General features: G+C 43.0%; 1 long non-coding RNA gene across 1 annotated transcript; it reads left to right on the top strand.

Moving 5' to 3' along the window:
* The first annotated feature begins 6,048 nt into the window (after positions 1-6,048).
* Positions 6,049-14,852, top strand: LOC110084553 (uncharacterized). Its single transcript, XR_013545619.1, has 3 exons — positions 6,049-9,594; positions 11,088-11,192; positions 14,196-14,852. It is a non-coding gene; the product is annotated as an uncharacterized LOC110084553 (long non-coding RNA).
* The last annotated feature ends 9,238 nt before the right edge of the window (positions 14,853-24,090 follow it).

The raw sequence follows: 24,090 nt of genomic DNA, 5'->3' as shown, positions 1-24,090 counted from the left end.
GCTCTGGTCTGAGTTGGTCTAGATCAGGGGTCTCAAACATGCGGCCCAGGGGCAATTTGTGGCCCTCCGGATGATAGTTTGTGGCCCCCGCCTTGCCTGCCCCTCGAAGCACCCATGCGTCTTCTGCTGTCAAGAGTCAAAAAAAGCCTCACCTCCTCTCGCTTGCTGGCTCTCTCCCAAGACAGTGCCTCTTGCACCCCCCATCCGGAACTGCAGCCTGCCAGCCAGCCCACCTGTCTGCCAGCTGGCAGGCTGCAGTTCTGGATGGAGGGTGCAAGAGGTGCTGTCTTAGGGGAGAGCTGGCGAGTGAGGCGCATTGCTGGCCTTTTTCCCGAGCGCCCGAGCCACCGCCAAGTGATGCCTGAGAGCGGAGCTCGCTCCCATCCTCGAAGAAGAGCGCTTCCAAACCACCAACGGCAGCTGCCACCGCTGCCACCTCTTCCAGGGAAGCGGATCTCTGGCTCTCTTTCTCTCCCGGCACCCCCAGCACCAGCCCAGCCAATGGCTGCCTCAGTGCCCGGCAGTGCTTCCTCCTCCTCCTCCTCCTCCTCCTCCTCCTCCTGCCACCTCAGCTCTTGTGGCTGCCTGGGCTCGCCTCACAAAGTCTGCTCCTCAGTCATGGTGGGGTAGCTGCTGCTGCTGAGTATGCCTTTTTTTGAGGGGGCCCCTCAGAGTAAGGTTGCCGGACCTGTGTGTGTGTGTGTGTGTGTGTGTGTGTGTGCGTGCGTGCGTGCGTGTGTGCGTGCGTGCGTGCGTGCGCGTGTGCGTGCGCGCACCTGTGGGGAGGCCCACCCTGTTCTGTTTAATTTCGCGAGTACCGGTGGGGGCTTTTCTCCTTTGGCAAGGCGATTCTGTGATGGTTTTTAAAAACATTTTATGTTGTGTCCTCCTCCCCCCCCCTCAGCTAGGCGGTCACTGGCACTCTCTCCCTTCTCCCCTTCTTCGTCCTGCTGCTGGTGGTGGTGGTGGTAGTGAAGGAGGAGCCAGAGGGGATCATGGCTGGCGACGACGGCTCGTGCGCCCCTCCTCCTCCTCCTCGGAGCCCCAGCTGGGCTAAAGAAACTCCTGGGTGGCTTCCTTGGGCTCCTGCTCCCCTTGGCAGAAAATCTGATGGGGCCCAGCCTCACCCAGACTCTACCTACAGCGGCCCCCAGGTAAATTGAGTTTGAGACCCCTGGTATAGCGTGACCCAAAAGCCTGCTTCCAGGAGAGAAGCAAAGACACAGATCCCAAACCCTGGGGATCACTCGTTACCTGATGTGTGACATACTAAATCACAGGACATATTTTCCCTATCAATAGCTTAATTGAAAATCAGGAATTAATATTTTCAGGAGCATCTTTAAACAAAATCAGTAGTTATCTATTAGTACAAAGGGGTCTTGAAGCTTTTCAGAACAAAGTTATTTTTAAGGTCCTCCACACTCCTCTAGGTTCCTCTCTCAGGGCCTCCTGAATTCCTGCCTGACGCTCTATCCACTAAGACAGCATAGCTGTAAACAGGTCATAAAGCCCACCTTCAACCCTCAACTTGACGTAACAGGAAGATCCATCCTGACCTGATGAAGGCTCAGCCTGACTGTTAACTGCCTATGCAGAGATACAGACCAGATTGTGACCTCATTCTGACATTGGAGGATTCTAACCTATGGCTAGGCTGGTTAGGAAAATGTGGGAACTACAGTCAAAGAAAGCAACTTTATCAAGCCCTGATTGGCATGTGATGAGCTTGTCCAAAGGGACACAAGCCAGCTTTTTCTCCCTAAAGGTACAGTGGGAAATCCAACTCCCAACCTTTGGCTACACAACCACTCTTCGCAACAATACCCAAATAAACCTATAGCACAGGGGTTTCAAACATGTGGCCTGGGGGCCATTTGCGTCCTGCTGGATGATAGTTTGTGGCCCCTGCCTTGCCTGCCCCCCCAAAGCGTCCATGCATCCTCTGCTGTCAAGAGTTAAAAAAAAAGCCTCGTCTTGCTCGCTGGCTCTCCCCCAAGACATCGCCTCTTGCACTCTCCATCCAGGCTGCAGTTCCAGATGGAGGGTGCAAGAGGTGCTGTCTTGGGGGTGAGCCAGCGAGCGAGGCATGCTGCCGGCCCTTTTCCCCGAGCGCCCGAGTTGCTGCCGCACAATACCAGTGGGGGCTTTTCTCCTTTGGCAAGGTGAATTCTGTGAGGGTTTTTAAAAAATTTATGTCGTTCCCTCCTCCCCGCCCCGCTAGGTGGCCGCCTGGACTCACTCACTTCTCCACTTCTTCATCCTGCTGGCTGTGGTAGTGAAGGAGGACCAGGAGGGGGTCGTGGCTGGCAAAGAGGGTTCGCATGCCCCTCCTCCTCCTCAGAGCCCCAGCCGGGCTAAGGAAACACCTGGGCAGCTTCCTTGGGCTCTTGCTCCATTTGGCAGAAAATCTGATGTGGCCCAGCCTCACCCAGACTCTGCCTCCAGCGGCCCCCAAGTAAATTGAGTTTGCGACCCCTGGTCTAGATGTTATATTTACAAAAATCAATAATTCCATATGAATGTATATCCCACTTCAGTTATATTGCATGGGTTAGTGCTCTTATACAGTATGTCTCTCTGTGCCACTTATATCAATGATGGCTGCTTATCAGGAAGTGTATGAAAACTCATCCTGAGATGTTCCCAGTGTAGTTTAAGCATCTTGGGACTAGTTCAAGAATAGAGATATAATTTTAAAGTTGAATTTGTTTTGACTTTTTCATTACGGCACTGGTCGCACTGTTGGATGACCTGTTGAGGGAGGCTGACAGGGGCAAAATGTCCTTGTTGGTCCTCCTCGATATCTCAGCCACCTTCGATACCGTCCACCACAGTATCCTCCTGAAGAGGCTCTCCGAGTTGGGAATTGGTGGCCTGGTGCTTGCCTGGCTCCGATCCTACTTGGAGGACCATCCTCAGAGAGTTCAGCTTGGGGACAGTGTTTCGGCCCCGTGCAGTCTCAATTGAGGGGTTCCGCAGGGCTCAGTCATATCCCCAATGCTGTTTAATATCTATATGAGGCCGCTGGGTGGGGTCATCAGGGGTGTCGGGCTTCATGCCATTGGTATGCTGATGACACACTGCACTACATCTCCTTTTCACCTACTTCAGTGGATGCTGTTCTGTCCCTTCAGTGTTGCCTGGAGGCCGTACTGCAATGGATACAGGGGAATGGGCTGAGGTGAACCTGGACAAGATGGAGGTCCTGAGGGTGTGTGGCCCCTCCATTGGCGGCTTGGGAAACTCCCTCACTTTTGGGGGGGTGACTCTCACAGCGAAGAGAGAGGTTCACAACTTGGGAGTACATCTGGACCTGGCGCTCACCATGGAAACCCAGGTGGCGTCAGTGGTCCGCTCCGCCAATTACCATCTGTGGCAGATTGCCCAGCTGCGTCCGTATCTTGATGGTGGGGCCCTCAACACTCTGGTCCACATACTTGAAATCTCGAGATTTGTGTAATGCACTCTACGTGGGGCTACCTTTGAGATTAATGCGGAAGCTTCAAATGGTGCAGAATGCGGCAGCCACATTACTTAGTGGAGCGAGAAAATTCCAGCATATCTCTCCCATTCTGGCTGCTTTGCATTGGTTGCCCATTCGTTTCCACATTGACTTCATAGTGTTAATGATGACTTATAATCAATCAATCGATTGCTAAAGGTCTGATTGATTGATTGACTTATAAAGCTCTAAATGGTTTAGGACCTTGATACCTGACAGAACGCCTTCTCCCTCCTAGATCTACTCGAGTCACTCACCAGAGACAGGAAAGCCGGCTGAAGGGCCTGACGGTGAGAGAGGCCCAAAAGGAAAGAACAAGAAACCGGGCCTTCTCGGGGTGGCCCCTCGACTTTGGAACAGCTTGCCATCAGAGATCTGCCTGGCACCCTCACTGGGTGTTTTTAAGAGTCAATTAAAAAATTGGCTCTTTAGGCAGGCCTTCCCTCCCGCCAATTCTTGATTGTACTTTCTTGGCTTTTGTTGTTTATTCTCCCATCTTGATCATATTATTATTGTAAATTTAAATTGTTGTTTTGTTTGTGCACAATATGCTGTGAGCCACCTTGCGTAGACTCCTGTCTAGAAGGTTGGGATATAAATCCAATAATAAAATAAAATACAAAATGTGGAGAAATGGCAAAATTAAAAACAACATTTTGCAAAAATCCAAATATGGTTTATCTAGAAAAAAATCCAAGTTCACAAGCTTTTTTTCATTTTTATTAATATAAGAAACTATAACAAAAACATAGTTGATAAATAAAATAATAACTCAAATATACAGTGTAACCCACCACTGTCGGAAATATATATTTATATATAATCTTAATTTATATCATGTGCCCTGTCTCTTTCCAAAAATATAATGATTCTTGTGTTGGGGTATAACCTTTATGATTTGTAAATACATATTCTATATAAGGGTTCCAAATCCCATTAAAACAATTTTCCTTCAATTGTCATTTTCTAACTTTCAATTCACTAGTTAATTTATTGTTAATAGCTAGAGTCCACATTTCACCATATCATTCTTCCAACATCAATTGATTATTATTTTTCCAATTCCTTGCAAATATCAGTTTGGGCTGTTAATATAGTAACAATTAGTCCCATTTTCCCCTTATCCAATTGACAGTTTCCAAATATATTTAACAATGCTAACATTGGCCATCTTTGTATATCTGTGCCTAGAATTTCTTTAATCTCATTAAATATAATCATCCATGCCTTATTTCTTTTTTTACATGCCCACCACATATGATAGTATGTTCCCCTTTCTTTTTTACACGTCCAACACATAGATGATATTTTTTTATTCAATGTATTCAATTTCATTGGGGTTAAATATCTCCATATTACTTTATAACAGTTTTCCTTTACCCTAACTGATATATATTTTATTTTTATTTTTCTATCTCTTTTATTCTCTCTATATGATACATCTTTTTATTCCAATCTTTAATTTTTATAACTTTCTGTTCTAACAAAGCCTTTCATCATTCCATCTTTAGGTTATCTGGAAATCTGCGTAATTCCACCATGTATGTCAATGGGGAACTCTTTGGACTCAATCTTATACATCTTCCAACATTGCAACATATTATTTTAAAATGGGTTATCTATGTTTTTAATAATATCCTTTAAATTTTTCTTTTAAAAACAAATTCTCCATATTTTCCTTAATTATGCAAAACTCAAGATCACTCCATATTATTCCCTTACTTTTTAGTATGATTTCTGGTATATATCTCAATTGATGAGCTAATATAATTTAATATCAGGTATACCCAAACTTCTATTCTTTTGAAGAAAATACCATAATTCTTTACTTATCCTCGTACTTATATTTTTCATTACAATATGAATAAATGAATTGTTTATTTACGGTCAAAGATCAGCAACATATTACAATTAAAATATAATTTCCATAACCTTGAAAAACAGGTGAACAATTCTAAAACATTTACTTCCCTGTTAACATCTTCTTTTAAGACATCTAATAACATAGTAAACAAGCACAGATTAAACATCGGCCAAAAGCCATTATTGCATCATTGATGGTTCTTTGTCATAATGTTAGGCCAGGGCAACCATAGCCTCACAAGGCTAGGAGGCTACGGTATGATATTACAGCAGCACAATATTTAGCCACTTTGAGAATAATGTCAGGGACTTTGTCTGAAAGCAGCAAAGTTATATAGAAATTTCTATTTTTCCCAGGAATTTTCTGTAGAATGGACAATAGAAAAGACCTTCACAGATCTTGACGTATTAATCATATTCTGCTATTATTTTAATTCCTTATCAGCTATTTTTATAGGTAACATCCAAAATACAAAATTTAATTTAGGGATTATTTTCATTTTTACTACTGCAGTTCTTCCAAATCAGGATAACTTCAACTTTTGATATTCTTTAATTTGTTCTTTGATTTGTTTTTTTAGTTTTTTTAGCCGCCCAGAGTGGTCGACCAGACCAGATGGGCGGGATATAAATCAAATAAATAAAATAAATAAATAAATAAATATAAAATATAGTTTTTCCAAATTCATTTTAACAATACTGTATCTTGCAAGTTCTAAGTAATACTTATCCCTAAATATCTAATACTATTTTTAGCTTACCCTCAAATTTCTCTTCCAATTTACTCCTTTCTTCATTATCATAATTTGCTAACATAAATTCTGATTTACTCCAGTTTGCCCTTAGTCCTGCTACTTCTTCAAAGACTTTTAAATGCCATTTAATCTTTTCAATAGAATTCATTGGATCGTCAACTGTTAATAATGTGTAATCTGCAAATACGTTTTTCTTGATTATATCTTTATTACCTAATATATTTAATTTTTTATCTTCTAACTGTATTTGCTAATAATTCTATTATCAAGGTAAATAATACTGGAGATAAGGGGCATCCTTGTCCCCCAGGCTAATGTAATTGTTTCTGTCATACCATCATTTACTAAAATTGTGGCAGTATTCTCTGATCATAACTGCTGAATAATATTTCTAAAACAGGCGCCAAAACCGAGTTCTTTTATTAATAGTTCATAGGCATTTTGTGCCAATGGGTAGGGCGATAAAGAAAATGTCTCAAGAGTGCAACTCTATGTGTGTCTAAGGGTGAGCTTACACATAGGGAAAAAATTGGTATTTTCTTCCAACGAACCAGAGAGATTATTGTCTTTCAGTAAAATTTTAAAGTGACAACAGCCTCCTCGCCTGAAAACGTCTGAGTGAGGATATCCATGGAGACACACACAGACAAACACACAGGGGAGCAAGGGAACCAGCAGTCAGTGCTTGCAAGAGGAACAGCAAGAGAAACTGACCAGAGACATTGACAAAGCCCAGCAGCTTCTAGGTATTTTCTCTCTGCCACTGGCTACCAGAGTATGAGATTTATACGATCTGAAGAGAAACCAGAGTATAGCCACTGGCTACCTTTTTAAATATTATTCCATCTGTATTATGACATAGCGATATGCCAGTTTGAAAGAAATAATTTAAAAAATATATTTAAAAAACAACAACACAGCAACCATGGCAAGTGGCCATCACAAGAGCAGGCAAATGGGTACAAGACAAAGCCTTAACTGAAATGATTTTAAGAGCCTGTGTAGCCCTCTCAACCAATATACAAACAGCTTAAACATGGATTAAACGTTTTCCCAAGAAAAAACAAACTCAAACCCCCTCTGACTACCACATGGCTTTAATCTGATTTCAAAACCCTTGATCCACCTATCAATTCATTTTCATCCTGTGACCATGCCCTAACCCAAACTAATGCCCACTGAATTCAGTGAGGCTCACACACAAGTAAATGTGCTGCAAAATAAGCAAAATATATCAGTAAAACGAAGAGTTTCAAGATTGTGATCCATTTCAAGGAAACTGTTCCTTCTCAAATTACTGGAGAAGTTTTACACATTTTTGACTAAGCAACTGCTTCTGAGCAGCTTCAGTGCTCATTTATCTGTTTGAGAGTGAAAGCAAAAATTTTCCTTAACAATGCTGATCCCTGTGGTGAATGTAACATCTAAACCATCTTTCTGAGCTGCTTCCACATGACGTGCCTGTCTCGTAGCTGAGAGCTGTAGCAAGCTTTACATAAACAAGTCCTCAATACAAGAGGATTCATGTATGAATAATTGGTTTGGCTGTTACAGTAACATGAGAACAAGTGGACCAAAGAAAAGTGGTGACTTACCCTCTTTCCTACCCCATGGGTTCAGCCATAAGGTAGCTTAGATGTACAACATGAAGGAGATGTCCTCACCACATGTGCTGCTTCCCTTCTGAAATTAAACACCCAGAGCTTGTCAGGCTGCTCCTTTTCATGATAATTAGATGCACATACAAAAAAAAAATTATCAACAGCAGAGAAGCCAGCTTGTCTCAGTTGGAGAGAACTTATTTCCATATTTAAAAAATCAAGAGACCCACATAAAATGAAAGCAGGGCTGCGCTTATGAATGCTGATAGATTTTTATGCATTTTTTTTCTGGGCAACACCAGGTCTTGTCTTCCCTGTTTTGGTAATTTAGCAAAGCTGTTCATACTTTCATTTCTTCATACTACCATTTATGGGGTGGATGATGGGTGGGGCTTCTACATCCACACTTTCGACCCACAATCCCATGCACTATTTCCTGAGCTCAACGGGACGGTTCCTCGTGGACTGCACTGTATGGGTATAATGGGTAGCCTATGGTCCTTTGCACTACTTTCTATCTCTCCCCCCCCCCAAACATACACATATATTTGCCTTGGTGGTGGGCAACTGTGGCCTTCCCGATGTTTCTGGACATCAGTTCTCATATTGTTGCTGCTATGTGCCATCAAGTCACCTCCAGCTTATGGTGACTCTATGAATCAGCAGTCTGCAAAATGTCCTATCCTCAACAGCCTTGATCAGCTCTTGTAAACTCAAACCTGTGGTTCCTTTAGGAAGTCAATCCATCTCATATTTGGTCTTCCTCTTTTCCTGTTGCCTTCAACCTTTCTCGGCATTATTGTCTTTTCCAAAGAATCCTGCCTTCTCATGATGTGCCCAAAGTAGGACACCCTCAGTTTCATCATTTTTGCCTCCAGAGATAGTCCAGGCTTTATTTGCTCTAGGATCCACTTATTTGTCTTTCTAACTGTCCATGGTATTCAGAGAGCTCCCCTTGAGCATCACATTTCAAAACTCTATTTCAGTTGTGTACAAGAATCTATAGAACACATTAAAGTTGTGTACTTCTTCTCTAGTCATGATTTCTGTCTTCCTAATATTGAACTGCAGTCCTACTTTGGTACTTTCTTCTTTTACTTTCACCAGATGTTGTTTCAGATCATTCCTGCTTTATGCAAGTAAGGGGGTGTCATCTATATCTCAAATTATTGATATTTTCCCCTAATTTTCATTTCTCCTTCATCTGAATGTAGTGCAGCTTTTGTATGATATGACCTACATGGAGACTGAACAGATAAAGGGATAAAATTCACCTTTGTTTGACACCTTTGCCTATAAGAAACCATTCTGTCTCTTCATATTGTGTCCCAACTGTAGATTCTTGTACACAATACAAGTTATGTATCAAGACAATAAACTGCTGAGGCACACTGTGCACTCCACCAGGTCCCTTTCACATGGCGCTGGCAGGGAAATATCTCCTAACAGTAACTCCATGGGCTCCAGCTCAACATCTTGGCTCAGAATGACTTTTATTAGTGGCACAGCTTCACTTCCCCCTGCCCTTCCCCCCACAGTCTTGTAGGGCTGAGTTATAGTCTCTAGTCCCTTCGGTCCCGCTTGCCAACTTGGGGGCCCAGTTAACTTCACTGGAGTTCACCAAAGTCCAGGTTCTGAAAAGCAGGAGGGAGAGAGAAGCTGTGCTCCTGGCCACACCCCTTTTTGGGAAGGTTTGTAGATACAAGTGAAGGAAGTCAGGCTCTGTGACTCATCTCTTCCTGTCTCCCCCAACACACTTGTGTTTACTTGCCTCTACAGGTCCAGGGTGGTGTCCCAGCAAGCACTGCTGCATCCCAACAGGTGGCTGAAGTCTCCAGCAACTGACTCCTGTCCTGAGCAAACAAACAGGGTAAGATACTGCTTGCATTCTTTTCTCTGGCCTCTGGCATCTTCCCACACATCTTCTTCTTCTTCATAAGCAAACAACTACTCTGTGCCTTCCCACTCTTGCCCTTTTATTCTCCTTGACCCCTCCCCATCCAGCTGTTCCTCATCAGGGAACTGTCTCTCCTTCAGCTACATGGACTCTTTCCTGCTGGTCTGATATTGGGGGAACATACCCTCCTCCTGGCTGCCTGATACTTACATCCTGGGGCCAGATGGTTTGTTAGGGGTGTACAGCTGCACCCCCTCACACACAACCATTTTTATGAGGAGACCACCAGTTCTCATAACTCTTGGCTGTGCCAGCTGCGTCTGATGGAGCTGTAACTCAAAAATATTTCAAGAATCATTGTTGAATACTCCAAGTTATTTGGGCCATCTTTATGGCTGTGTGCATAGATGGCAATAAGGGATCAATCAGTTCTTGAGCCCCAGACTAATCACCAGCTCTGAACTTCAGAGATCCCTTGGGTTGTGTGCAATAACTGCTGAAATATCAAAATGCATAATGGGCTAGAAGAAAGTTAACAGAGAATCAAGGAAGGAACTTATGTTGGGATAATAACAATCTTGCATGCGGTTAACTCTGAGTATTAGTGGAAGGGAGCTTTCACAAGCTAAGATGACTGCCTCTTTTTGACACTAGCTACTTAGCAGAGCTCTTTTTCTGACCTCTGGCATTTGAAACAAGACCCACGGTTCCTCTCCTCATCTTCCTGATTGTCCTACCTGCTTTGTTTGCTCTCTCTTTGCTTCTGACCTCTCAACTGTGTGGTCATGGAGGCAGTTTCTCCCATGTTTGGAGACTACAACTTTCCTTTTATTCTTCTTTTTTGTAACAACTGATTACAACAATAAAATATTTTCTTTTTCTACTTAAAAGGTTTCCAGGGTGCTTTTCAACATATAAAGTGCTAGTTACTGTAAAGGGGAGTGGCTTTGAGAGTTAAGCTATTCTCTTATTCTTTCTCTCTACAGTTGTTGGTACTTTAAACTTTGCTAACCAAAAGGGATGTGATGGTGTTGTGGGTTAAACTGCAGAAGCCTCTGTGCTGCAAGGTCAGACAACCAGCATCCACGCAATGGAGTGAGCTCCCATCGCTTGTCCCAGCTCCTGCCAACCTAGCTGTTTGAAAGTATGTAAAAATGCAAGTAGATAAATAGGTACCACCTTGGTGGGAAAGTAACGGTGTTCCATGTCTAGTCGCGTTGGCCACGTGATCACGGAAACTGTCTATGGACAAACGCTGCCTCTACGGCTTGGAGACAGGGATGAGCACCACCCCCTAGAGTTGGACACAACTGGACTAAATGTCAAGAGGAACCTTTACCTTTACTAACCAAAAGGGAATTACCAGTTTTCCACAACAGCTTCATGAACCTACCCAAGTTCCCCATTTTGTTTCAAGCTTATTTGCTAGTCTTTGTTGACCACTGACTTTCAGTCTTCTTTTATAGGTCAAGGTTCCCTGGTCTTTAGAGACACAGAACTTGCTATCAGTGGGTGGGATCCAGGAACTCAAGGATGGCAAGTTATACAGCAGAGGAGAAATCCAGAACTAGGTAATATTTAAATGAGATCTCGGGCCTTTCCAGACATATGCAGCATTAGGCGCACAGGATTTTTTCCTTCACTTCTGCCATATGTGTTTCAGCATATTTCTCATAGCAGCTCCGTATTGGTTTCAGGCAGTGATACTTTAAATGCAGTGAAACGGAAGTCCTTATCTAAATACACACTTGCCCATGATGGTCCCTCCAGCCATCAGCGTGGGCTCCCTGCCTTGGCAGGACCACTGTTTCCAGTGGACTGGGCCAGCAAAGAGGTGGAGGTGGGAGATGCCCTCGAAACCACAGGTGTAGCTATGTCAGAGCTCCAATTTAAGGAAGAGAGGGAATGGGTGGAGGAGGAACCCTGAGCTGACACCATTGACCAGGAAGTGTGTGAGGCTCAAGAGGTGTTACCAGCTGAACCCTGCTCAGAGGAGGGCTGGGAAGTGATTTGTCAGTGTAACCCAAAGACAGGTAATTGGATAGACCTCTTGGTACCACACGAGGAGGCTTCATGAGTACACTGGGATGAAGCCCACTGTCGAGAAGAACCAATGCTTCACCCATCAGTTGACAGAAGAAGCACCAGGCGCAGCCTGCTCAGGTGGAGTCTCCTCATGGCATTCCCCATCCTGCTCCAAGAGAAGGCTCTTGCACCATGCTGTCCCACCCTCCACCTCGCCAGTCCAACAAAGGTAGTCAGGGTTGAGTGGACTCCACAGAGAGCTACCTAACCTATGGGTCAGCTGAAACTCAGGAAGGACAAGGAGGTCTGGCTGGGGAGGGTGCCTTCCCCACCTGTCTATAGAGACAACTGATGGCATGCATTCAGCATCCCTCCTGTGGGACCCCTTGCCTGGCCCACCTGTGTGGAGTTCTGGATTTGGTGAAGGAGAAGGGGCTCCTCCATAAGGGACTGGAGAAAGAGGACTGGAATAGACTGAACAATATAAATAATTTTTAGCCACCTGTGGGTGTTAGATATTATTGGGCACTGTTGACCCTTTATGAGTCTGTTGTTTTCTTAATATTATGCTGGGTTCAATAAAGAGACAGGTTCTGCAGCAACTTAAGGTGTTGTTATGGAGGGGGCCATGGAGCCACTCACACCTAGTTACAAAGTCAGCATCAAACTAAACACTAAGAAGAATAGATGTTCCATAGGATTAATCAGTTTGTCCTGCAAAAAGTGGGTTTCTGCCTCAGCAGTCAGTCCTACAAATTAAGCCCACATTTAAAATTCCAGTGACCAGCCACAGAACAAAGCAATCCAAATGCAAGATTTGTAGGTGAAAAAAATCATGTTGTCAGATGTTTTTCATCTCTCAAAGATGCACCCTTGCCAAATAAATAAATAAATAAATAAATAAATAAATAAATAAATAAATAAATAAATAAATAAATAAAATGACCTTCAGTAAACTAGTTTGACCTTCAGTGAAACATATTTAATTTGAAAGCAGAATAAACTTCATGAGGCAGAGATATAAAATGACTAATTTGTAAATCTGCATATCTGAATCATTTGCAAATTTGATTGGTTAATGAATTCTGACTGAAAAAGATGGGTTTGCTAAGTTTAAATATATTTACATGTGCATTTGTATGTCTTGTATGTCCACGAACACTGTCAAGATGAGATGGTGAGTATAATTTCACTGGAAACCTGACAGAATTCATTTTAAAGAAATTAATTAGAAGATACAATCAAGGAGACTGGATCCTGAACCATATTTTTAGCATGGACTGTAGAGGTTCAGATTTTCAGTTTGTGATATCAGTTAACAATCAGTTGGCATAACTACAAAAGCTTATCATACTCCAGGCTTCAATGAACTGGGTCACAATGATTCAGCAAAATTGGTTGTCAACAGACAGTTCTGTGTTTTTTGGAGAGGGAACTTTTCAGTTAACAGTGGGTCATGATGGAACAGTGCCAAAAATCAGTTAATCACGAGCTTCAAAAACAACTCTTTGTGGTATGGACTTCCTGAATGAGTAACAGACACCATTTTCCTAAGCAGAAGGCACATTTATCTGTTTAAACAGAAAGGTTGCCTAGAAAGCAATACCTCTTTCTGACATGCACAACTTGGATCAAAGTTGCTGTAATATCGACTGAGTAATGACTCTGCAAGATATAAATATGGATGGTTTGGAACTGCCTCTTATATCTCAGCTCACAAGAATGTTCAACTGCAGTCCTGAACTCTGATCCTGCTTACTAGAGAGCACTACATCTTTTTTAGGAAGAAATTGGCCATTTCAGCTAAATGTTGGCAATATAATGTAGAAAACACATCCTTGGCTCATATGATGGCTCCTTTTTTGCCTGGATGTGACTTCTGGTTTGTCAATCAACCAAAGAAGATCTGCTTTTGGTACCCAAAAGTAGTCTGGCTCATAGGGTAACCACATGCCAAGACTTTCTCAATGGTGGCACCATGGTCGTAGGACTTATTTCCATCAGAGATCCACCTATTTCCTCACATTTTTATCTTTCAGATACCAGTTAATACCATCTATTGTACAAGCTGTCAGGGAATAAACATGTGTTTGCATTTGACTGCTCTCTGCTCCTATTGCTCTGGTTGTATTTCAGCAGACATTTATAATGTGCAGTTTTAATATTTGTAATGTGTTTTTAGATATTTTCAATTCGGGAGTTTAACTATTTTATGTGAATTGATAGCTTCCTGGAGCTCTCACAAGGAACGGAAAGATAATGATGATAATAAAAAAATATTTTGTATTTCTGGATGTTTATGACTAGGAACTTAAGTGATAGTCAATTTGGCTGGATCCAGTATGTCCTCACTGCAGCTTAAGAGTCATAACCCAAGACTGGGCAAAGAGTCATCATCTGTCCAGTGGGTACGAGGTCTTATAGCTGTGCATAAATATTTATTCGACAGATGCCAACTCTAAGTAGATTTTAAAAAAAACACTTTTGGTCTGTTTATCTGAATGTATATGCCTAACTTATTGTTTCTCTTCATGTCCATTTTCATGAAGGTTGAACCTTCAGAGGCATGGATCATGAGCTGGCCCCAAAGGAAATCCAGCCACCAAAATATCTGGAATACTATGGGACATTTGTCAAATCCGATCATTGAAACCAGCCTCTAAATTCAAAGACAGCCTCACATCTCTGCTCAGCGCTTTTTCACTATCTAGAGCCTGTTGAAGTCTGTTGTTGAAAGCAGTCATGTTTATCAGTTTGCTGTTGATCTGTAAGTAAAAGAAATGTTTTAATTTTTTCTCTTACTAAAATCTCAGAGTGAGTTATTGAGACTGTAAGTACCAGCTGATAAGAAAAAATGGGTGGATTCATCTGGGGAGCTTGAAGTTATTCTGCTATGTGAATCGCTGTAGTTCTGCTATGCAGCTAGAGGAATTTAATTAAAAATTCAGAAATTCTGCAACAAAAAATCTTCTAATTCAGGGGTAGCATCATGTGGCCTATGGGCTACATGCAGCTTCTGCAACAATCTGGCCCACAAACCTCCACACTTTCAATACTTTTCTGAAAGAAAGTATTTCTTTGGTGAAAAGGCCCGTGTGGGGGCGATGAGCAGGCAATTTTGACATGTTTTGAAAGTCCCCAGCACCACAGCAGCCTCACATTCCAAAAAAAGTGGTTTTCAATTAAAAAACAAAGCAAAAAACAAATCCCAAGCTCTGGCCACTGGAGGGCGCAAGGTGGCTTTTCCAGTTTGTCTCTAAAAGTTACACCATTTGTGTTAACACCAGAATAACCAGGCAAGAGAATTGAGCCAATGAATAAATCTACTTTAATTTCAGCCCACTTCAGCTGATATCTTCAGATGAAGCTTGGTTTTCCCAGTTATTATACCACCAATCTTCTTTATTTTAAATTAACAGTAATTAGAGATGAGCATAGAGACCAAATTGCTAACATGCGCTAGAAGCCTAATAAAATGTAACCTCTCAATGGCTCTCCCTCCTCGCAGGGAGCCTGGATCTATTTCTATGGTTCGCCGTTGAAGGCTACTGGATCCTGTAGGATTCCAGGATGCCATGAGAGGTGTTTCGGCTGATCTGGCTGGTGCTCCTGTCGAGGCTCCGGTTGATGGCTGGTTTACCGCTGCCACTGGAGCTGTAGACACGATTGCTCCTAAATGGCCTCTCCAACACAGAGCTTGGCCTGTGCCCTAGTTTAATCAGGACCTATGAGCGATGAAGCAATTTAGGAGACAGCTAGAGCGCAAGTGGAGAAAGAACCCGACAGATTCTAATTGGATAGCTGTCAGGGTCGCAACTAACCTTTACCTCACCAAGGTAAAGGCTGCTACCCGAGTACATCTCGCTAACCAGATAAGTGAAACTTCAAACCAGCAAGCGGAGCTTTTCCACATAGTGTGCAACTGTAGTGAACAGCCCTGCCCTCACCTGTCTGTCACAGCTGAACAGTGAAGAAGTAGCCTATGAGTGGACAGAAGGCGGAGCCAAGGGGGGAGGGGGCTGGATATAAAGGCTGGTGTATGGAGTATGAAGAGAGATTCTTTTAGAGAGGGACTGTGTGAAACTTAAAAGTGAACTAAGGGTGAGTTAGAGATCTGTAAGGACGCTGAATGGAACAGAGAGTTAATAGAGTTTTAAAGTTAAAGTAGAATTGATTCAAATACAAGTGATTAGCAACCTGTGATTTACCTATCGAATATTAATCCTATATCAACTTCCCTGATCTAATAAATGACTTAAGTTTTAAAAGCACACATGTCTCCTTGATTAAATGGTATTAAAGCAGTAATACCTGGTGGCAGCGAAGAAAGAAGAGCGAGAACCTTGCAAAAGTCTGGGGGGAATAGAGGCTTCAGAGGAAATCGCCACAGCGACCTATCCGAAATTGGTCAAAGTGATGGGCCTCCCTCTAGTATTTCACCAGACCAATTTGCAGCATTTTTAAAATCTAAAGTGGAGGCCATCCACCGAGAGCTCTCTCCTTTTTTTGGACACAGTGGATCAAGCAGAGATGTCCAGCGCTCTGCCTTGCCCAGTGATCATTGATCTTTTTCAGCCTGTGACACCAGATATTGTGAACAAAGCACTTGATCGCTGTCAGGCCACCTCCTCATCCCTTGACCCTTGACTGGCCTGGCTAATCAAAGCAGCAATGCCTATAACAATTGAATGGGTACCTCTTGCCCTTAAGGAGACACTCATTAGGCCCATAAGGAAAAACCTAGTTTGGTGGCAGATGAAATTGGCAATTAGAGGCCCATCGCCAATGTTTCTTTCATTAGCAAAGTGGTGGAGAGGGTGGTGGCCGATCAGCTTCAGGCTCATTTGGATGAAACAAATGCCCTGGATTCGTTCTAGTCGGGTTTCAGGCCGTGCCATGGTACAGAAACGGCATTGGTCACCCTGTATGATGACCTATTGAGGGAGGCTGACAGGGGTAAAATGTCCTTGTTGGTCCTCCTCAATATCTCAGCCGCCTTTGATACTGTCGACCACAGTATCCTCCTGAGGAGGCTCTCTGACTTGGGAATTGGTGGCCTGGCACTTGCCTGGCTCCGATCCTTCTTGGAGGACCACCCTCAGAGAGTACAGCTTGGGGAGAGGGTCTCGCCCCCATGGAGCCTCAATTGTGGGGTGCCACAGGGCTCCATTATCTCCCCAATCCTGTTTAATATCTACATGAGGCCACTGGATGGGGTCATCAGGGGGTGTGGGGTATCGTGCCATCAGTATGCTGATGACACCCCCCTCTACATCTCCTTTTCACCAACTGCAGAGGATGCCGTTCTGTCCCTTCAACGCTGCTTGGAGGCTGTACTGCAATGGATGCAGGAAAATGGGCTGAGGTTGAACCCGGACAAGACGGAGGTTATGAGGGTGGGTAGCCCCACCATCAGCAGGTTGGGAAACTCCCTCTGATTTGGGGGGGTGACTCTAACCATGAAGAGTGAGGTTCGTAGCTTGGGGATCCATCTGGACCTGGTGCTCATCATGGAAATGCAGGTGACGTCAGTGGTCCGTTCTGCCTATTTTCACCTTTGGCAGATTGCCCAGCTGCGTCCCTATCCTGATGTTGGGGCACTCATCACTTTGGTACATGCACTTGTAATCTCGAGATTAGACTACTGTAATGCACTCTATGTGGGGCTACCTCTGAGGTTGATGTGGAAGCTTCAAATGGTGCAAAATGCGGCGGCCAGACTCCTTAGTAGGGTGAGAAAATACCATCATATCTCTCCCATCATATCTCTCTCTGGCCGCTATGCATTGACTGCCCGTTCAGTTCCGTGTTGATTTCAAAGTTTTAATGCTTACGTACAAAGCTCTAAACAGTTTAGGGCCTCGATATTTGGCGGAACACCTACTGCCACCAAAATTTACCCTGATCTAGTCAGGAGGTATGGTTGAGGAGCCTAACGCCGAGGGAGGCCCGGAAGGAAAAAACAAGAAACCGGGCCTTCTCGGCAGTGGCTCCTCGCCTTTGGAATAAACTCCCCCCTGAGATCTGTATGGCCCCTTCGCTAGACATTTTCAAAACCCAACTGAAACCCTGGCTGTTTAAGCAGGCCTTCCCTCCAGCCACTATTTATCTTTTCTCTTTTCTTTTCCATCTTGAGCAATTGATCACCGATGCTGTATATTATTGTTATGTTTTAAATTGTTTTATTTTTAGCTGTTGTTAGCCTCCCAGAGTGGTCGATTGACCAGATGGGTGGGATATATATGTACAATAAAATAAATAAATAAATAAATAAATAAATAAATAAATAAATAAATAAATAAATAAATAAATAAATAAATAAATAAATAAATAAATAAATAGTAATGACATTCCATGTCTAGTCGTGCTGGCCATGTGACCACTGAAACTGTCTACGGACAAACGCTAACTCTACGGCTTGGAGACGGGAATGAGCACCGCTCCCTATAGTCGGACACGACTGGACTAAATGTCAAGGGGAACCTTTACCTTTACCTATGGCTATTTGTGGTGGTGATGGGGGAGGTAAAGGAGATAATTGCCCACCACCACTCCCAGGATCCTAGATTTATTTATTATTTAAATACGCAGATAGAAAAAGCAGTGTGCACTATATAAGTTATGATAACACATCAAAATGCAGATTTGTCCACACTCTCAGAAGAATACCAGGAATTGCTTTTGCATATGAGAAGGCTGAAGTGTGAAGTTATCCTTAAAGGCTGCCTTCGGTGAAGGGAATTGTTTATTCAAGTTTTGTTCTGTACTTGGTAGAGAGAGAGAAAGATGGAGTCAGCCACCTCTAGCTACATGACTAAGCAAAAAGAAAGAAGAGTGTGGGAGGAAGTGTTGTCCAGCTGAAGAAAATTAGTCCGTGAGGCAAGGAAGCAAAACAGCGGATAGTAGAAAAAAGGGTAACCCTACAGGTAACCATGAATAGCTACAGTATCTTAAAACTCTATTGCCCCCTTGTGGCACATGGTCACTTTGCATGCGTGGTTGCACCTCCGAAAAATTTCGGAATCGGAATGCTAGAAAAAGAGAGCCATCTTCATACATGCAGGAAGCTTCAATATGTTGCCCTCAAAATATAAAGCTTGACAAAAACAGGAGTGGGTGAGTGACAGAACTAGCAGACTAATTTCTACCCCCCTTCCTCATATGTTTAATATTTCCTCTCTATTCAGTTTCTGTTTATAATGGTTTGCAGGTTTGGAAAAAAAAAAAAACACAACCCTGTGTTATCAACAGTCACTTCCAAATGTAAGTGATCAGGCCTGAGCAGGCACCAGCCTGTGTGCCCTTATCCAGACACAGGCCAGGTTGGAGATACTGGTGACCATTCTTAGGAGGGATTCTTAGAGTTGCCAGTCAGAATCAGTGTGTATAAGAAAAAGAGAAAGATTTTGTCTCCTGTGGCTTAATGAACTGTGAATAGTAGACTTCTAGCTCTTTAAAGCTGGTCTGGGGGAAAGGCATAATCCTACAATATTACTACATCTATGTGTCTCATAATATTTTTTTTCCTTCCAACATTTCAATCAGGAGCAACCTTTAATGGATGAACCCATTTAATTTACAAACCACCCTTAAATTCTGAATTGATTTTAATTGCTGAGTTGTGTGTCAATTCCTATATAATTTAGCATTGCCCTTAACATTCCAAAGGCTGAAGCATGCCTTTGGAACTGCAACCGAGGGCGTCTATCTCCGGACTAGATCAGACGGAAAGCTCTTTAATCTCTCTAGATTGAGTGCAAAGACCAAAGTCCAACTGAAATGCATGCGAGACTTCCTCTTCGCAGATGATGCAGCCATTGTTGCCCATTCTGCCGAAGACCTCCAACAACTCATGAATCGTTTCAGCAAGGCCTGCCAAGACTTTGGACTAACTATCAGCCTGAAGAAAACACAAGTCATGGGCCAGGGCGTGGACTCACCTCCTTCTATTACCATCTCCACAAAGAATTGGAGGTTGTTCATGACTTTGTGTACCTCGGCTCAACCATCTCTGACACCCTCTCTCTAGATGTCGAGTTGGATAAACGCATTGGCAAAGCAGCCACCATGTTCTCTAGACTCACAAAGAGAGTATGGCTCAATAAGAAGCTGACGACACATACGAAGATCCAGGTCTATAGAGCATGTGTCCTAAGCACACTCCTGTACTGCAGTGAGTCCTGGACCCTTTGTGCACGGCAGGAGAGGACGCTGAACACCTTCCATATGCGTTGCCTCCGACGGATTTTTGGCATCACCTGGCAGGACAAAGTTCCAAACAGAGCAGTCCTAGAACGAGCTGGAATTTTCAGCATGAATACATTACTGAAGCAGCGACGTCTACGTTGGCTCGGGCATGTCGTGAGAATGGCTGATGGTCGGATTCCAAAGGATCTCCTGTATGGAGAATTAGTGCAGGGAAAGCGCCCCAGAGGGAGACCACAACTGCGATACAAGGACATCTGCAAGCGAGATCTGAAGGCCTTAGGAATAGACCTCAACAGATGGGAAAACCTGACATCTGAGCATTCAGCCTGGAGGCAGGTACTGCATCACGGCCTCTCACAATTTGAAGAGACCCTTGCCCAGCAGGCTGAGGCAAAGAGGAAGTCACAAAAGTAGCAAAAGCAGGGAGCTGGACAGGGGACAGATTGGATTTGTCTTCAGTGTGGAAGGGACTGTCACTCTTGAATTGGCCTTCTCAGCCACACTAGACGCTGTTCCAAGTTCTCCATACAGAGCACATTACCATAGTCTTTCGAGACTGAAGGATGCCTATACTAACATTCCACAGGACTATTGGAAAACCGTACACATTTTAAATTATTTTTTTCCTAAACTACATTGGTATGTACTTTACTTCTATATCAGGCTGCAGGACTAAAGCTCTTGTTATCTTTTATAGAAGGGCCTTTGCTAAATGGATGAGGGGAAAAATATGTTTTAGGAAGGCAAGCAAGAACTTTGGCCTTGAAGCTTTTGACAAAACAGCTTCAGAAGTTAGATGTGTTGTTCTGATTAGAGCTTTCTTGAGTTTGCTAGACTACAACTTCCATCACCCCTGAGTATGGCCATGTTGGCTGCAGCTGACGGGAAACGAATCCAACAGCATCTGAAGGGTTACAGATGTTTTGGTATTGCCTTCGTTTACCATTTTTATCTGTGTGACCCTTTTTACTGTTTTTTGCTTTGAATGTTGTACTTTAATGATGTAAACCGTTTTGGTTCCTTTCTGGGGAGAAAGGTGGGGTCAAAATAAAATAAAATAAAATAAAGATTTCCACCCCTGGATTACAAAAGTATGCAAGTATGTATGTTTACCATACAGAATGTGGGCAAGGTTATAAAGTATAGCATATGCATAGAGTACTGAAAATGTAGCTGAAAGTGGTTGGCAAATTGTCCATGACTTTCCTATACACTTTTATTTAAAGAGGAATTTGGCTGCCATCTAGATGTCATTTGTCCCTCAGTAATCCTTAATGTTCACCCAAAGAGCTTCAGAATAAGTGAGCTGTGAACTGTAACATAGGTTGCAGTTCTTTGCTCACTTATTTGGGAATAAGTCATATTGAATTCATGGTTCTGTAATCTGATATTTTGTTTCTTAAAAAGAACTGATATTAATGGTAAATGACCAAAGCTAAGAAATTATTTAAATGTTATTCTGTTGTCCTTTTAAAAACTGTATATGCCTTTAGATAGTGTTGGAGTTCAAATGAGTTTGAGCCTAGACCTTTTTGGACTGATCTGGAACAAGAGACCAAAAATACATCTGTTTGCTACCCAAGTGAGAAAAATAGCAACTATGCATGCTAAATATCACTTATGAGGGGAAACATCTCACTTTTTATAGAAACACATGTTTTTCTTTCTAAGTGTGCTATTTCAGGAAGATGAAAGCAAAGAAAAGTTGCGCATATATATATACTGGCTCATTTTAGCATGTTTGCAACCAGTAAACCAAGCCTTTTCAAAATTTGAACTGACCTTAATTCTAACAACAAGAAGCATCAAAAGTGGTGTCCTGCTTGGGTGATAAGCATCGAAACTGAATTTCAGAAAGGTAGCTGTGTTAAAGGAAAAGGTAAAGGTTCCCCTTGACATTTAGCTGAGTCATGTCCAACTCTAAGAGGCAGTGCTCATTCCCATTTCCAAGCTGTAGAGCCAGCGTTTGTCCGAAGACAGTTTCCGTGGTCACGTGGCTGGCGCAACTAGACATGGAATGCTGTTACCTTCCCACCATGGCGGTACCTATTTATCTACTTACATTTGCATGCTTCTGAACTGCTAGTTTGGCAGGAGCTGGGAAAAGCGATGGGAGCTCACTCCGTTGCGTGGATTCGATCTTACAACTGCTGGTCTTCTGACCTTGCAGCACAGAGGCTTCTGCGGTTTAACCTGCAGCGCCATCACGTCTCACAGCTGTGTTAGGATGTGGTTAACTAATGAAACAAATTGGGTGAAGGATCAGGGTTTTTGAATGCAGATAAAAGTCACATGGTAGTCATGTGTTTTTTGGGTCAGCATGCATGTCATCTTGAGAAAACTTCTAATTTGTTTTTAAGTTGTGTTGTTTATCTGGCAAGAAGGCTACACAGACTTTTCAAATCATTGCATTTAAGGCTTTGTCCTGAACTCACCCACCTTGCATTTGCTGCCTCTCATAGCCAGGAGCTGTTGCTACTGCTGTTATTTTTCCTTATTTTTATTTTTTATTTCTGGCAATCTGCCATAGCACTAGGGCTAGAGCAGAATGACAGATAGAAAAAAAATTAAACAGAGGTTTCCCTTCAGCCTGACACATGCACAGGGAGATACACAGTAACACACACACATACAAAGAGGAAGCATGGAACCACCAGTCAGGGGTGAAACTGACCAGAGACATTTTGACTAGATTGACACTTCTAGGTTTACCAAGGAGGGAGACATGGAGCCAAGGCTGAAACTGAGCAGGGATGTGACGAAGCTTGGGAAGGAAGGGGATGTGCACACTCATGCATGCACGCACGCACGCACGCTCACGCACACGCACACAGAGAGAGGGGGGCTGGATAAGGAGAGCAGCATGGAAGACACAGATGTCAAATGAAGAGTGTTTCAATCCTGGTTTTCTACAGTTGAAAGTAGATTGTTGTCTTTCCTCAGCATTGATTGCTGAGGAATATACATGAGATTTCCATGAGAGACAAACTATAAACATACGTAGCTATGTACATTGGATAAATTCTTGTGGTTGGTGATTAATTCAGTTCTCGTTCAGTTAGGTAAAGGTTAGTTTGCAGCACAGAGTTCTGAAACGCAGATGCTTCTTTTCCTGAAGTGTAGTGCTAGCAGATAATAACAGTGGTGGCCAAGGTTACAGGTTAGAGCTAAATAAAATAGTCATAAGAGACATGCACTGTTCTCCTTGCCTGGGGTTCTTTCGAGCATTGCCAGTCAAGGTATAGGATGAGTGAAAACAAAACAAAATGAAACATGTTGGTCCAATCTCTCTGTGCGTTCAAATAGCTGCCACTCACTTCTGCTCACCAGTGCTTAGCAACCTAGTGAACTGCCTACGTGAATCACCAAAGATTCACTGGGATGTGCTTGTGGTTTTAAATCCATCTTAATCAAACTGAAGTGTGCCGGCACATACCTGTAGGTCAAAGGACCATAAAACAGTAAAGGGATTGTGTCACTAATTGGACTTAATTGAACTGGGCCTAATTTTCTTTAGACAACAAAAAATGAGTTTAACTGCATAAATTGTTATGTGGCTAGAGTTACTTCTATGTAATTTACATACACAGAGGATGATGATGATTTCAACATCTATGCCACCTCATTAGCATGAACTCTGAGTAGTTCACAACACATCAGGTCATCATTACTATATTGCAAGTCCCTGGGGTAGAGTATTAGAAAGGTTTTCAATTAGCAATATTAATATTTCAGATTAAACTCATTGGTTACAATACTAACCCTGTGCAAAGATTAGACTTAAGCCTTGGAGATCCAGTGAAACCTGCTATTGGGTAGGCATGTATAAGATTACACTGTGAAACCTCTAGACCCATTCTCAATCTTTTTTTTATTTTTTGCCACAGCCATAAATATAATATGAAAGAAAGCTAAGCCAAATCAGGATTGTATAAACTGCATAACAAACCTCAGGAGGTGGTGTTTCCAGTTTGTGGCTCCCTTCAAACACAACAGGGCCTCCCAGGGCACCATGTGGCCCCTGTTGAGAATGACTGCCCTAGACCAGGAATAGGCAACTTGGTATTCTCCAGATGTTTTATGCTATTCATCCCCTGATTTCTGACTACTCGTTGGGCTGGCAAGGGCAGGTGCGAGATACAGTCCAAGGGCTGCAATTTTCCTATGCTCTGCTCTGGAAAACTGGTAGACCATCCAGCCTCCTCAAGGTGATTTGGACTACTGCTCTAAATTGAC

This window comes from Pogona vitticeps, chromosome 5, assembly GCF_051106095.1.
Source record: "Pogona vitticeps strain Pit_001003342236 chromosome 5, PviZW2.1, whole genome shotgun sequence".
In the NCBI taxonomy this organism is placed as follows: domain Eukaryota; kingdom Metazoa; phylum Chordata; class Lepidosauria; order Squamata; family Agamidae; genus Pogona; species Pogona vitticeps.
This window is presented reverse-complemented; position numbering and strand designations above follow the sequence as displayed.